Source organism: Sciurus carolinensis, chromosome 10 (assembly GCF_902686445.1).
Source record: "Sciurus carolinensis chromosome 10, mSciCar1.2, whole genome shotgun sequence".
NCBI lineage: Eukaryota > Metazoa > Chordata > Mammalia > Rodentia > Sciuridae > Sciurus > Sciurus carolinensis.
Window position 1 is genome coordinate 43,876,997 of NC_062222.1, and position 17,769 is coordinate 43,894,765.

The following is a 17,769-nucleotide window of genomic DNA, read 5'->3' on the forward strand; positions in this document are numbered from 1 at the left end:
TACTTTCACATACATATTCACATAGCCTATATTAAAATTTTTATTGTTCAAACATTCAAAAAACAGTAAAAGATTTTTATAAGAAAATTATTCTTAGTCCAATATGTGAATTCAACACTGCTTTTATTCATTCATGTTCTTCTTTTAATATATAAGTATGAATGTGTGCTCATTTAAACCTGAGAGTATAAGCCTAACATGAACATGAACACAGACACTCTTAAGCTTAGCATATTAACACACTGTGAATACACCACAGTGTTCTATATTGCTGTCCAGTGTTCGTGTCTGTCATTTTAATGTCTTTAAATCTGTGCATTTGGCAGTTGTTTCATAATTTACTTAGCAATTATCTTAAAAATCATCATTCCCAGCCCTTTATATATTTTATTTTGAGACAGGGTCTTACTCAGTTGCTGAGGGTCTTACTAATTGCTTAGGTTGGCCTCAAACTTGCGATCAAACTCCTGCCTCAATCTCCTGAATTGCTGGGATCATAGGTGTGTACCCCCACTCGAAGCTCATAATTCTAATTTTTACTGATTTATATGTGTTCCAATATCTGGAAGAATACATTCTTCCTCATTGCTTGTTTTTCTCCCCAAAAATATATTTGTATTTCCCAATTGAACTGAACCAATTTGTTCAGTTCAGTGATTTAAAATTCAATCAGACTTAATTAGTATTGCATTCAGTCCATAAATAGACTTGAGAAGAAGTGACATCCTAACAATTATGTGTCATTCCATCCATCTCATTTTCAAATCTTCTTGCTCTTCCTCCCAAAATTCCAATTTTCTTTGTGTAGCCCATACATACCCTTTGCTAAGCTCATTATTAAGTATTTAATACTTTCTTCTTATAATTGACAACATAATCTTCTTATATTTTCTCCCTGGCACACATTAATACTACTAATCTCTTCACTTTTATTTTGGGTTTATTTTCTTTAGAAATTTGATAAACTTTTCAATGTTTTTGACATTTCTCTGATTCCGTAACTTTAAAAACCATAAGAATATTCAAACGTTCTTCCTGAGTACCCCCATTATGCAAGTTAATATAATTAGGCAGACAGACTATGATATGCAGAACAATCTGGAGTTGTGAGGAGATTAAGATGACTTACAGAATCACATTACAAAAGCAGGCTGTGATTTTAGTGTATGCATCAATTTGGAAATTGTGCTGCTTGCAACATAGTATTTGAATGTTTTCTACTTTTATTAGGAGTTTGTATTTATCAACCTAAATACCTCTCCTAAACAGATTTTCAAAGAAAACTTACTACACAATTATATCCTTTGACTCCTCTCAGAAAGCGATTTTAAGAGTGTTTGCTTTTTGAGACAAAAGGAAAATAATGAACTGTGGTTTTACAGGAAGAATCTGGCTTTGGGATCTAATTGGCCTGACTTCAAGGCTAGGAACTGCCATTTGCTAACTTTAGGTCTTACACAAATTGCCAACTCTAAATCTCAGTTGTCCCCATGAAATGAAGTTGCTTGGGAGATTAGAGATAGTAAATAGGATATGCCTGGCAAACATTTCTCATTCAAAAATTGGCAAGTATAATCATTTTTTGACATCAGGATAAGTCTAGACCTCATTCTAAGTTTTTTACATATAGCATCTCATTTAATTTTACAATAACCCTGTGAGATATTATGCACATCTAACTCCTGAGGAATGGGTTCAGGGTCTATGTTGAACAAGTTCACAACACTAATCAACGCTGATCTGGGATTCTAGTCATTGTCTCTCCAATGCTAAATCAATATTCTCTCTATTACAGCATCTTGTCTTCTATCTTCACTCTTTTACCCCAGCAAGATCCAGCCTTTTGGGGCTGGGGTTGTGACTCAGTGGTAGAGCACTTGTGAGCACACACTAGCATGTGTGAGGCACTGGGTTCGATCCTCAGCATTGCACATAAATAAATGTGTGTGATAAAGGTCCATTAATAACCAAAAAAAATTTTTTTAAAGAAGATCCAGCCTTTCATAGTAGGATTTCTTTTTAATTTGAAATGAGTAGAAAAGAGTGTCTTTAAATTTGCATCTAGTGTATAATGTCTACAATCTGAAACTGTCACTGAAAGTCATCTATCAACTTTCTAACCCAAAATACCTTTTCAACATGAATTACTACTATTCTGAAACTTTTTCATCTCCCACAAAACATTCCCTGCAACCAGACCAAACCTCTTGCTGTATATCTCTTCATGTACATGCAGACATCTAATTCCACTTTCGTGTTCCTTAATTGATTGCAACACAAATCACTTTTATAAATTTTAATAAAAGAAATACATGCATGTGCTGGCTGTTTTCTAGGCACCCCATGTCCTTTCCCATCTGTGCACTTTCCTTCTCTGTCTTGCTCTTGTCCCATGAGGTTGACTGACCTCCTTGCCCTGGGGTTTCCATTGGGTTTGGTCAGGGGTATGACCCAGCAGGAGATTCCAAAATGGAAGAGGAGAGAGATTAAGATGTTTATTCCTCCTTCTCCCTCTCTATTTTAACATGGTTCTAGCAGTGGCTGCATTCCTCCATCGGTACAGCTTCTATCAGATGGCCCCTCTCATGTACTACTGTAACACCGCTTCCTTCACCTTAGTGCTTTACCTTACTCTTAGGTCTACCTGGATGGTCCAGCCTCCCAGAGATGGTGTTGCCCGCTGGTACTGCACACCCTTTTATGGAGTCCCTTAATTTGACTTATTTCTTTTTAAATTATGCCTTCATTAAAGTTTTTCAATAACTTAAGATCAGTGTTCCTTCTATACCTTCTCATTAAAGAAAAAAACAGGTAATGTATAAAGAAGAAGATACTCTGTTAGAATAACCAAGTTTAATAAGAAATTCCAGAATTTCATCTTAAAATTATATATTATTCTTTTGGAATTTTCTTTTGTTATTCTCATGGATATTGACCTTGCCAATATATACAAATACACTTATCTTTTAAAATATTTCCTTAGCATTACAGAAAACATATATAAACCACAACCTATAAGTCGAAGAAAAGATATCTTTCAGATTGCACAATATCCAGTTAGTTTTAAATCATTTCCATTTTAATTAATATAATTAAGAATTATGAGTATGGTTCTTATAAGAATCTTGAGGGATGGTATGTAGTTTCAGAGTCAGTCTAAATTCATGCAAAAGATTTGACTGAAATTGCTAACCAAGAAGTGTTAAATTAGAAACCCCCTAACCTTGTCTGCTATAAAAATTAAGGTGTGCATGGCTTCTCATGTCTTCTTCCTTTTATAATTGCCATTCAGTAAACATCTACAGTATGTGGGAAGCTATACTAGCCATCTTAAATATAAAATGTATTTATTCTTCCCAGCATATTGCAAGACAGGAATTACTAAGTCTCCTTTACAGATAAGAAGACTGATCACCACAAATGTTAAGTAGTTGCTAGACATTATAAGTGCCAGTCAGTGTCTAACCATCTCTAAAGTCTTTTTCTTGTTGTTTTCATTATATTTTTATACTTCCTTTCTAAAAGTTGGGTTAGTTATATAGTATTTGATATCAAGAATTTGGAAAAAATTTTAATGCCAAAGTCTGGTTACGTTATAGCAGATTCATTATATTCATTATATATACATTATAGCACATCATATTGTATCACAATATTCTGCATTTTCATGAGAAGTGGTTTAGCCTATGGTATCACTGAGCCACTAAAGTATTATGTTTCCGTTCTATTTTCTCTAGCTCTTGAGCAATATTGAAACTTACCAATCATTCACTGATTTTTAAGCCCATGAATAATTATGTAAAAATGTTGGACTCAAATTCTAAAGGATTACAAGTTCTTCAATGGCTTAGAGTCCCTAGACCAGTGTCCCTGGACCAATTACAGCAGAATCAGCCTAGGGTGCTTTTTTAAAAAATCAGTCTTAAATTCTACACAGCATAATCTATAGAGAGAAGCTTCACAGTTTATACAGACTCTTCAGGGTGATCCCTCTGTATATAAAGCATAAGTAAATAAAGTAAGAATCAATAGTTTATTTCAGTGGTCTCTGGAAACTTGTTAGAGGTGCAAATTCTTGCCCACCCCTCACCCTCTATTTTCTGAATTAGAAGCTCTGGGATTGGGACCCAAGGTTATGTGTTTTACAAGTCCTCCAGGTAATTCTGATGCAGGCAAAAGTTTGAGGATCATTGCATTACATAAAGCAATGTCCTGATCTTTTGTCCTCCTTGCATTTTCTCACTTATGGATCATCTAGAATGATGATGAGGTCAAGAAAGTGTTACTTTAGTGCTGACAGTGCAGTTCTGTGATTGAGCACTTGCCTAACATGCCCTGGGTTCGATCCCCAGCACCCCCAAAAGAAAGGAAGAAAGGAAGGAGGGAGGTAAAGAGGGAGAAAGGGAGAGAGGCAGGCAAACAAGAATGAGAGAAAGAGAAGGAAAGAAAAGAAAAAGACAAGAAAGACAAGAAGGAAGGAAGGAAGGGAGGGAGGGAGGGAGGGAGAAAAGACAGGCAGGCAAGAAAGAGAGAGAGAACTGGGTGTGGTGGTGCACACCTGTAATCCGAGAGGATCCGGAGGCTGAAGTAGGAGGATCACAAGTTCAAAGCAAGCCTCAGCAACTTAAGGAGCCTCTGTCTCTAAATAAAAAAAAAAAAAAGGTCTGCGGATGCGGGGATGTTGCTCAGTGGTTAAGTTCCCCTGGGTTCAATGCCCAGTACCAAAAAGGAAGAGGAAGAGAGAGAGAGAGAGAGAGAGAGAGAGAGAGAGAGAGAGAGAGAGAGAGAGAGAGAGAAGAAAGACAAAGAATGTCAAAAGAATAAAACAAGTTCACAAAAACCTTGCCCAATTAAAGTTCAAGCCATATAGATTATAACATCACAGAATATTAATTGTGGACCAAGTTGTTTTTCAGACCTCCAATCAGTGAATGCACCAACAGGGACCTGATTCAGCATCTCACACAATAACGTGGGACACAACAGCAAAATCAACACTGTACGCTCCATGCTGAGCAGAGTGTTCCATGTGACATTTAGAACTGGTTGCACTCAACTACTTTTAATTGTAGTCTCAATGTCAAAAGATTGCCAAAAACACAGAGCTACTGCTCAAAGTCCTTGCTTCCAGCTTCCCTTGGACTGCTCTGTAAGGCCTTTGAATACTCTGACAGAACGCACATTATTCCCTTTTGCAACTAAAAACAAGTTCCTGGGCCTTTGCATACATGTTTATTCTTCTCCAAGAGAATTGAGAGCAATTTAAGTGCTCTCCTCTTCACTGTGTGTCTGTAACACTCTCTCTCTCTCTCTTTAATAATGCAATCTTGCACTTAGCTGTGTTTAAAATGCTTTCTTTGTCTCCTTCAGATTCACCATTCAATTTGGTTCTCCTGATCTCTGACTGAATAGTTTTCCATGGTAAAGTCCTTCGCATCTCTTGAATTTTATTATTTCATGGCACAGATTTTGCTTTGAGGTTGGCAAAGAAACAACACTAAAAAACATTTGCAACAAAAAAAAATTCACCACTTTCGGCATCGGTTTCTCGACATCTCTTTCCTCCCTAAACTTAATTTTAAAAAAACCTCTCTATGAAGATGAGGATTTACTAATTTTAACCTTGTATTTTCCCTCCTAATTTTAACAACTCTTTATGTAGTAATATTAGGTGCAGTACTTTCCCTTGTGTTCTAGACATTTTCTAGAATAAATGTTCCCATTAGTGACTTACGGTAGTCCAGACACAACAACTTAAAAACCCATATTTGCACAAGTAGATGAATATTTAGATGAACCTCAATTACTCCTGACAAAAAGATATACAGTATAGGCAGTGTATAAGGTATTATTTAAGTGTGAGTCAATCCAGTTGGAAATGACACGATAAACAAAAAAATACAATTAATAATAATAAAAATCTATAACTTATGTATATTCTTAATTACCAAAAATTAAATTGCCTCTACCTACATTATCTTAATTATTTTTTAAAACTACACCTTAAAAACCACCCTATTATCTTCATTCATTATTGACAAGAAAAGTGAGACTCCGAGAAATAAAAGAACTTGTCCAAGATCATATTACTAATAAATGGCAGAAATGAAAATCAAATCCAGGGTTTTCTGCTTTATAAAGCTTAAATTTTAGCCACAGTTTGGTTTTACAAATCATAATAATATAGACTAAGTGGCATGTTGATGAATCAGGCATAAAAGAGCTTGGTGGTAGATGACCTTAACAGAGGTGATGAAACTTAAGATCCAAAGGAAAATGTAATGGGCTGATGTTGGTGTAAGCAAAGGCACAAAGTAGGCTTCTCAAGGCACGTTCAAGAGACAAGGAATAAACCAGTCTGGCTAGACTATAGATCACAGAAAGATAATATTGAAAAAATAGGTTGGAGGTAGATTTTATAAGTCTTAAATGTCAAGCTATGCAGTTTCACCATTACTTGTAAAAAATAGTAAGACATAGCTCAGATTCCTGAGTAAAGAAATGATATGAATGAAGGGAGGGGCTTTTCTGGATTTGTTTTGTTTTGTTTTGCAGTGCTATGCAAGCACTCTACCACTGAGTTATGCCCCCAGACCAAAGGATATTTTTCAGGAGATTCATCTAACCAGTGGGTAGGCTGGGCTGAACAGGCAGAAGAAAGAGATAGCTATAATGGCATTAATATTCCAATAATAACTTAACAAGCTGAACACCCCAAGGCTTAAGAAGTAGATCCTTGCCCCTAAATGCTAAACCTGCAACAGTTAAACATTCTGGGCTTATTAGTGAACATCTTTTTTCCTCCCCAGGTCAGGGTTAAGGTTAGTATTAGGGATTTCAGCCACTAGCATGTAAGCTTCATGAGGTAGGAATAGTTGCAAGTGCTGAATCTCATGCCTAGAACAGTGTCCAGCTGGAAGGAAGCACTCAATAAATATTTGTTGAATAGATGAGTCAAAAACATCATGTAAACATCATCTGGGCTTCTAAATGTCTGGGTAAAACGGTGGGAAAGAGAAGTAGAAATGTATTCTTTATGCAGACCCCTGCTTTGACATAAATCACACCCCTGTGTGTGAAGATTAAACAACATCTCATCATAAACATGTAGACCAAATTAGGATATTGATTTGAACAAACCAACTGTTTAAAAAAAAAAAGGCTTAGGACAATTAAGGAAATATGGATATTAGATATTTGCTATTAAACTATATTAAAGAAGTCAGGCACAGCGGCACATGCCTGTAAACCCAGCTACTTGGGAGACTGAGGCAAGAGGATTGCAAGTTTAAGGACAGCCAAGGCAATTTAGTGAGACCCTGTCTCAAAATAAAATACAAAAAGGGCTGGGGATGTAAAGCACCCTGGGTTCAATCCCCAATAAAACAAGCGTGCACGCATGTGTGTGTGTGTGTGTGTGTACACACACGCGTGAGCACATGTGCACACACAATTATAGAGGCATAATAGAGCTAGGATTGTGGCTCTGTGGTAGAACGCTCGCCTGGCATGCGTGAGGCACTGGGTTCAATTCTCAGCACATATAATAAATAAATTAAATAAAGGTCCATCAACAACTAAAAATAAAAATTTTTAAATAGTCTCACTACTTTAAAAAAATAAAGAGGCATAATAATGGCATTGTGGATATGCTTTTTAAAAATGGCTTTCCTAGTTAGACATAATGAAACATTTACAAGTGATATGATATGATATCTCATGTCCATTTTAAAATATTATAGCAAAATAAAACAAAAAATTATGGGATGGCAGACTGAAGAAACAAAATTAGCAAACTGAGCTGGGCACAGTGATGCACCTCTATTCCGAGTTAATCAGGAAGCTAAGGAAGGAGAATTTCTTTAGCCCAGGAGCTCAAGGCCAGCCTGAGCAACACAATGTGACTCCAACTTAATTAATTAATTGATTAAAATTAAATAAATAAAACAAAGTTAGCAAAATGCTGATGATTTTTTTATATTGGATTTTTTATTCTTTTTTCTCTCTTTTTTCTTTTTTAATTAGAGAATGGTGATGATTTTTGAGGCCAAGTGGATCCACGGGGATTTCTTATGTATTTTCCTTACTTAAGTCTATCTTTTAAAATTTCCATAAAAGACTTTTGTAAGATTCTCATGACATTTTGCCAGTAAGACAAAACAAGACACAAATTTTAGTCTATGTATAGTGATGTGTGCACAAACACGGTTATACTCATTCGTTTATTCAGCTCATGGTTTTGGAGTCTACAATGTGCAGGGCAGGGGTTTATTCAAAGGTGAATGAGACACCTGGGCTGACAGATCTCATATAGGGAAAGCAGGAGAGAAAACTAATGAGAGCAATCCAGAGTCACTGTGGTTTTCAGATACATGCAGACTACAGTGGGGACATGATTAAATTTACTATCTTAACCTCATTCTGACTGCAAAATTGTTAAAGGATTGAAAGCAAGCGGAGGAAAGGCAGACAGTGACTGAGTAACACTGACACTAAAGATGTAATGTATACAAGGAATCTAAAGAAGCAATATGCCTCCTGTCATGTATAACTAATTAGAACAAATTAAAAACAAGAAGCAATATAAGTCTCAGGCTACTTATAATTTACTTCTAATGTTAATAAAATAACTAACTCTATTAGGGACCTACTTCGTATTCAGTTTTAGAAAGAAAATCATGTTTTTGATTCTGTTGTCTATGCTAATGGATTTTAAAAAATGGTCTTCTGATATATAGAACCAGAGGGGAAACACAGGAAATTGTATTAGCATGCTCATCTTGGTAATAATGTAAATATTGGTTAACAAAACATTGAAAAAATTTATAATGTACCTAAAGAAATAATTTTAAAATCGTTTTGAATGTCACTAAGAAAATATATAAATACTCACTAATTTCTACAATGGGTTTAATTTAAAGGGAACTCCTTTGTTCTAAACTCAAATATGTGGTATCTGGATTCCAAATGCTACAGCATGTATCTAATTACTAAGGTCACATCTGCATTCGGTTAAAGAATTTACTTTCCTAACTTGAACCAATACAAAAATATGAGGTAAGATATTCAAGTAACCTCACATCTGAAATAAAAGTGGTAATATCTTTCATTCATTTTCAAACAAAAATAATGATATACCCACAGGAAAGGCTTCAAATTCCATCAAAATAGGTAGAGTCAGGCTAGAAAAAAATTGGACAAAAGTTAGGAAATGTCTTTTCCTTCTCTGAGCAAGGTGTGCAAAAATGCTGAAAATACCCTTGGTGGTCACTTCTTTAAATGTCTCAGGACAGAATGAAATATCTGAACTGGGGCTGGGGAGATAGCTCAGTTGGTAGAGTGCTTGCCTTGTAAGCACAAGGCCCTGGGTTCGAACCCCAGCACCCAAAAAAAAAAAAAAAAAGAAAGAAATATCTGAGCTGACAGGAATGGTCAGTGTCCAGGGAGCAGCAAATCCTCCTGGGAGCTGACACATCCCAGAGGAAAAAATGTCATCGTTTGCCTTCTTCCCCTTTTATCTCCTGGTGTGTCAACTACTTACACAAAAATGTACCTGCTTTGGAGAGTGCTCTGAGCCAAGTCATGAGTTTGGAAAGTTAGATCTATGTTCTTCAGATAGGAAAAGAAAAGAAATGGATTATTTCATTGGTTTTTATTGTTCAAGATCATTTTCTCATGTTAACTTCCAAACTAATTTCCAAATCTGGAATCTAGAAATTTTGGTTTAAAAATAATCTGCTTCATAGGAGAAATTTCACAAACACCATTTCAGTCAAGTGACTAAGGTTCACATAGACAGTGATAAGTTATGTTAATGGTGTTGCCCTTATCCCATGACATCCAAGTTTTCAATTCTGCAAACATGCTATCTATTCAAGTATTATTTCAAGGTTACCATAGGTGATGTATTTATTGTTCAATTTAAGTTTTCATAGATGTCCCACATCTGGAACAATGGGACAAAATGGGCTAATAAGATGTAATGGAAATGGTACTTTGATCTGTGATCATCTTCCTAACAGCATATAATCCAGTCTAATTATGAAAAATTTTCAACAGGAGTGTCCTACAATATACCTAACCAGTACTCCTCAAAACTGTCAAAGTCACAAAAAACAAGGAAAGCCTGAGAAGTTATCATGGCCAAGAGGAGACCGACATCACAAGAGAGCTGGGCATGGTGGTGTACACCTATAATCCCAGTCACTCAGGAGGCTGAGGCAGGAGGATTGTGGGCTAGAGGCCAGCCTGAGGAACATCCAAGACCCCATCTTAACTTAAGATTCTAAGATTCCATCTCACCCCAATTAGAATGGCGGTTATCAAGAACACAAGCAACAACAGGTGTTGGTGAGGATGTGGGGAAAAAGGTACACCCATACATTGCTGGTGGGGTTGCAAATTAGTGCAACCACTCTGGAAAGCAGTATGGAGATTCCTCAGAAAGCTTGGAATGGAACCACCATTTGACCCAGCTATCCCACTCCTTGACCTGTACCCAAAGGACTTAAAATCAGCATACTACAGAGATACAGCCACATCAATGTTCATAGCTGCTCAATTCACCATAGCCAGATTGTGGAACCAACCTAGATGTCCTTCAGTTGATGAATGGATTAAGAAACTGTGGTATATATATACAATGGAATATTACTAAGCCATAAAGAATGATAAAATTATGGCATTTGCAGGCAAATGGATGAAATTGGAGAATATATGCTAAGTGAGATAAACCAATCTCAAAAAACTAAAGGACAAATGATCTCGCTGATAAGCAGATGATGACACATAATGGGGGGTGGGAGGGGTTAGTGTTAGGATTGGGGTTAGGTTTAGGGTTAGGGTTAAGGAGGGTGGCAAGAATGAAGGAAGGAAGGACTGTATAGAGGGAAAAGAGGGGTGGGAGAGGTGGGGGGAAGGTAAAAAATAACAGAATGAATCAAACAACATTACCCTATGTAAATTTATGATTACACAAATGGTATGCCTTTACTCCATGTACAAAAAGAGAAACAACATGTATCCCATTTGTTTACAATAAAAAAAATTATACATTTCTAAAAAAAAAAAAGAAAAAAAAAAGGTATAATGTTGGTATCCTAGACAAAAAAGGGGAACTAGGTTAAAAATATCAATAAAAATATCAATAAACTGTGGACTTTAATTACAATACAACTCATAATTTCACTAATAATTAATCACTAATTAGAACAAAGGTATCATATTAATTTAAGATGTTAACAGGAGAAGAAACTGAGGGGAGGAGTAATATCAGAACTCTCTGTACTAAGGTCTCAATTTTTCTACAAACATAAAACTCTTGCCAGGAGCAGTGGTGCATGCCTGTAATTCCAGCAACTTGGAGTTTGAGGCAGGAGGATCCAGAGTTCAAACCCAACCTCAGCAACTTAGTGAGGCACTAAGCAACTCAGTGAGACCCTGTTCTAATAAAATATATAAAAGGGCTGGGGATGTGGCTCGGTGGTTAAGCAACCCTGGGCTCAATACCTGGTACAAAAAAAAAAAAAAAAAAAACATAAAACTCTTCAACAAAATAGTCTATTAATAAAAGAAAAAATGGTTGGGTTCTCCTTAACAAAATAAGTCAAAATAATTCCTCATCTTTTTGACTTATATTTCGATTTATGTTTTAAAAATTAATGGATGATTAGATATTAAATCTTTTGAGAAACTTGGAAGGAATAAACATATTTTCTCCAGTACCCGTAGAATATATTTTCCAGCCTCAAAAAGGAAATTAGGTCTTATATATTATTCTTGGAAATGATGGAAATAAAAAGTTCTTCCAGAGACATGAGTTCTGACACCTTCTGGAGAGGCATTCTGCTCTCCTTGCTGAAAACGTGAGCAATGGGAATTGCGGTCCTTTGCGAGGAGAGATCCCAAACAGATGTTCAACCCACTGACCAAGAAGATGCACAGTATGGAGAGAGGTGCATCCATCTGGCCTCCCCCTAAGAAAACAGAACATCATCAGTTCGTGGAAATTATTAGAACTAAAAAAAATCCTTAAGGGATCATCTGTTCTAATCCCTTCATTTTCACAAATGAGGACTGTTTAATGGCTAACTCATTTCTGGTAAACCAGTTTTATGAAATGTGAAAAATAAAAAGCCTCATTCCAAGATGATAAAATCCTAAGAAGTTTCTAACCACCGATGCAAAACTTTTTTGCTTGAGACAGGTGACCTTTTCTCTTTTAATTCCAATTTACAGAAAAGGGGGGAAACTGAAGAAAAGAAAGGTAACAAGGATGAAGACACAAACAAGAAACACTGTACAAAGAGACAACGGGTAGACTGGGGCGTTGAGCATGGTGGTCGTGGGAAAGCCCAGAAGAGGGGAATGACTTCTAGCCCTGGGGGACTGGAGGATACAGCCATTCAGGTTTTTGGAGACAGACACAGTCGTCGTTTTTTCTGAATAAGAATTTAAAGGTTTGGCCACTGGGGGGGAAGAAAAAAAAAATAACAGAATGAATCAAAAACTATTACCCTAAGTAAATGTATGATTACACAAATGTTATGCCTCTACTTCATGTACAAACAGAGAAACAAGATGTATCCCATTTGTTTACAATAAAAATGAATTAAAAAAAAAAAGATTTGGCCACTTCCAACGTGACCCTTCTCAGAGAACTCAGGGAGACAAGACTCCAGCCTCATCTACAAGAGAAATAGAGCTTGCCAGATCACAGCTGAACCAGACCATGTGCTGGACCAGGGAATTTGAAGAAGAGAATTCACGATTGAGGAATAATATTCACCTGCAGTGCAACTTTAATCTGCATATCTATATGCAGGTAATAAGTTGGGCATCCTCACACAGGAGTTCATTGTTGTGTTCTGTAAAGAACAGTTTGACTACAAGGTTGTGCTTGGAGCAGGTGAGTGGCCATGACCGTGGTTCCAAGTTTGAATAAAGAGAGAGGCCCTTAAGATCTCAGGATGATGACAGGAAAAATGACAACTGAAAAGGCAGGCAGCGTGAGACAAGCATTCATAGGGTGTATCCAAACCAGTCGTCTCAAACCCTTTTCTCAGCAGCTGAGATGTCTTAGTAAGGAAACCTTTCTCTACTTTGAAAAACATGTTACCAGCGCTCAGACTTTTATTTATCATTATGCAAGAAGAGATCTTGATAAACTGAGAAGTTTTAAACTACATTCGTCGGTTCATTTAGTTTGGTTTTTGAAGGTTTTTTGCAGTACTGGAGATTGAACCCAGGGGCATTTTACCACTGAGCTACATTCCTAGTCCTTTTCATTTATTTATTATTTTATTTTATTTTTATTTTTGAGACAGCATCTCACTAGTTTGCTGACGCTGGCCTCAAACTTTCAGTGTTCCTACCTCAACCTCAGGAGGAGCTGGGATTATAGGCATAGGCCACTTGCCCAGCTATGCTACATTTTTTAATCCTTTTTACTTCCCTCTACATTTTGCTCTGGTGAAAATGGTTTGTACTTTTTCCAGTGCACAGATTTTATCTCTTGAAATTATTGCTTGCTTAAGCAAAGCAAAGGACTTGACAACAGACTCAATGTAGGAGAAATTCGTATCTGCACTTGAGAGTATGCCCCTGGTGAATAAATGACTTGGCTTTAAACCGAACCTACAATCCATAGTCTATATCACAAATGGTAAAACAAAAAGCTTTTGAAACTACATTGCAGCAACTTCCTTCTGTAGCTGGAAAACAACACATAAACAACTAAGCTCTCTAAATAACCAACAGACATAAATTTGTTCCAAGTCCAGCAACCTGCTGACCCTTCCAAGTATTCTAAACTGAGCTGCCTTTTCAGTCAGAGACTTTGGGCATAGTGGCCTGGAACTGAAGCAGTCGGGTGACAGGAGATGAAAGAATGAGAACAAATGCTTCCATTGTGGGACTTGTTGAGACAAAATGAGTTTGACTCACAAATCCAACACAATTAAGGGGCAATGCAGAGGTCACGCTGTGCCAACATTGAATCACGAACAGTTTGAATGCTTTCATTTTGACATATACTCTCATAGTGGAAGTTTTCTAAAATTACTGTCAACTACAAAAATTGTTTTTAAACTGTTTTTGTTCATATTTTTTAATACTGGAATTTAGAAATATTTAGGAAAATAAACAAATTCTAGTTTGGGGACAGATTCTGTGAGGCATTAGGCAGAATTTCAAAGTAACCAACTCTGGGATGAATTTGTTTACACATTAACAATGTTCCTTTGGGTTCTTGGGGGTGATTGTATCCTCTGAAGAAACACAGAAGTGCCAGCATCTGTGAGCTCTGGTGTTATATGAGCCTAATAGCAAAACTGTGACCTCAGAGGAGCCTTGAAAATATTTAATTCCCTAAAAAAGAGACAATGATCATTTTCTGTCACTCTCTGGAGAAAGTGGTGGCATTCTGCACCTAAAAGATTGTAGAATAGTGGAGAATAATGATTGTCACTAATGAATACAAATTCCTTTTGAAAATCCAGTTTTGAAGGATAACTTTTTGCGTTTAAATTGAACACAGGTTTCCCTATGCAAGTCTATGAAAGGAATAATTACAAGGCTTTATGGAAAGTATATCAAGTTCGCTCTAAGTACTGCACTGATGCCAGCCATGAAGGTATTAGTCTAATATGCCTGTTTTTGGTGCCATCTATATGGGAGCAACAATGCTAAGTGGTTCAATGCTTATTACAATGAACATTTCCACTATAAAAATACATTTAAAACTATTAAGGATAACAAAATTACCCTTAGGCCATTTGCCAGCTCCGTCATACTTCATTTCTAAGTATCTCCCCTGGGAGGCACTTTACAAACTACTGCATGAAATACACCAGCATCCTGATATCACCAGCGATGGATGTTCCCAAACCACGGCGTGCATTTAGAGAATTACTAGAAATTTGATCACTTGTTAGTCATTGTTAAAAACTGGGGAAAAAAGAAACACCTTGACATTCAGATCTTTTAGCTCCATTGTATTCATGGACTCTGCTCTTCTACAACATATTTCACTGATGCGACCCAAAGAAAACACAGCTAAAATATGAGTATATAAACTCTCCTCTTTATTTCCACCCTTATGAAATTAAGCTAGCTAGCCAGAGATGGTGGAAAAATTAGGATAATGAGTTCTAGGAATGACTTCATCCAAGGGAACATCATACCTCCCATAATATATGGTATGAATCCATGGACCTTTGAGTATTGGCATTATACTGTTTTCTACAACCGATACTTAGGAAATTTTATTGTATAGCACACCTCCAACAATGTTCAGTTCCTTTTAATAACATGTACCAAATCTACACTTTCCCCATTACAGTCATTTTTACATAGTACAAGCCATGAATTGACTCATTTGTAAAGTAATTTTACTATACATATATATGCATATATACAGATATAACATTTTCATATTTTTTATTTGGTGATATATAAACATATTTTTATATTTGGTGATATATATATATATATATATACATACATAAATATATGTGAGTCAGTAATTTTAGCCTCCTTGAGAAGAAAAGACTAAGACATGCCTTTCACCTACATGAATGTGTGGAATCCTTCTTCCCCACTAAACTGAATTTTTCAGGCATATCTGATTTTATGTTCATTTCTGTACCACTAGTACATTTCTGGCATATAGTAAGTGCTCAAGAAATAAAAGAATTAGGTATAAAAAAGGATATGCTCATATGCTCAGCACTTGAAAGAGGACATCTTGAAAGAGCCTAGAGAGGAGGTGTCAATATGTGTGGTAGAAAAGACACAAGACTGGGGTCAGTGGACCTGTGTTTGCATCCTGTCATTGCCATCTCCTGTCTGTGTGACACTGGGCAGGGAACTCAACCTCTTTGGAGGTTTCCTCCATCTCTAAAAAGAGAACTTTGTAAGAATAGAGAATTTGTAACATACAGAATATTCATGGAATAGAGTTTGATAAATGGCAATTATTATGAGGTTCTTATAGTAAGTAAAATTTAAGGTTATTCATATTCGTGATAATAATAAAAAACATTTCACTAGTGTAGGTATAATGTGTTTTTCTTAGCACCTTATAAACTTTATTATATTAATCCAATCAATCACCATATAAAGTCGTATTATCTCCCTTATATATGAGAAAAGTGAAGTTAACATTCCCAAGACTGTTGACAAGATTAGAGTTAGAATGTCAGAATGGGTTCTTTAGGGAACATTTTAAAGTTGATTATTAAAAAAAAAAAAAAAAAAAAAAAACCTGCATTTGAAAGAACTATTTTCTAGATATAGTGGCTATTTTAATAAAGAACTTATAAAAATATAGTAAGATATTTTTAAAACAGTAAGTGCATGAAGATCTACCCTCTTCCCCATCCTAAAGGACACTTAAGTAGCAGGTAGATTAGCAAAATGTGTGGAGACAAACTGGTTTTGCAAAAATCACTATTATTCATAAAACTACTAAACCCCTGTATTCTATGACCTAAACTAATACAAGAGTTAAAAGGACAATTATGCTTTTAACTTTAACCCCAACACCCTCTGAGCACACATATCAGTCACAGCCTCGATTCTGAATCTTTGCAGCTCTGATTGTGAATATGGAACATTACTACTTCCTAATAGCAGCACACTCAAAGTCCAGGGTTGGTAACTGAGACAATATCAGCATTCAGAGCAAGCCTAAATCTTTGTAAAGCAGTTTACTTTCACAAGGAGTTTTCAAACACTTAACTTCAAAATCCTTCAAAGTTCTGAGTCAGGTAGTTATTATGATCCTTAATAATTATAAAAGTTACCATTTGTTGAGCAAGACATTATATACATGCAAATATACACATACTTCATTCTAATAGTTTCGAAACCCTACAAAATAAATTATCATTCCTAATTTACCAAGGAAGCAGTTCAGGCTGCTTATTCAAGGGACTCACCCAAGATTAATAAAGTAATCCAACATTAACCATCAAAATTTCCTCCCCTACCAAAGCTATTTCCCTTTTATAGCACAAGATGTCAATAAAATATTTGTGCAAATAGCATTTGTCTAATGTTCTCTTCCATTTTCACTCCTTCCTTACACTTAGCATCTAGAAAAATTGCACTGATCCATAGTTGTCTAGAATTCCCACACCCCATCTGAGCCTGCCTTTCCTGAAGTTCCATGTACTGAATGTTTATTCTACCCAGATTCCCACCCACCAATTGTCATTATCAAAGCTTTCCTAACTAACTGGGCATGGTGACACATGCCTACAATCCCAGGGACTTGGGAGGTTAAGGTATTGCAAGTTTGAGGATAGACTGGGTAACTCAAGAGGAACTCGTCTCAAAGGAAGGACTGGGGATGTATCTCAGTGGAAGAATGTTCTAGGATTCAATTCCCAGTACTCCCCCCGCAACACACACACATACAAAGTTTTCTTGATCAACCTCTATTCTTATGTTTCCTGGAAATATAAATTATCCTTATAACAATAGATGATAGTACATTTTTTTGTCCCTCTGGGATAGCTTATTCATTGATTTACTTAATATGTATTAAAAACTTAATATATAATACTCTGAGAAAAATAATACTTTAATTCTAAGGAACAATTGTAGAAATGAAGCTGTGTTTATCTTCAGATGAGTCTTTGGATGACACTCAAAATTCAACTACAGAAGTCATTTTCTTTCTTTTTTTTCAGAAGTCATTTTCCCTATATATAATAATAGATAATATCATCAATCATTTTGTCTTTTCAAATGGCATACATGTAC

The 17,769-nt window shown here is 36.0% G+C and overlaps 1 protein-coding gene across 1 annotated transcript in view; it reads right to left on the reverse strand.

Annotated features, from left to right (window-relative positions):
- Nucleotides 1-17,769, reverse strand: part of Ank2 (ankyrin 2) — a 555,326-nt gene that overhangs the window by 477,423 nt on the left and 60,134 nt on the right. The window lies entirely within an intron of this gene.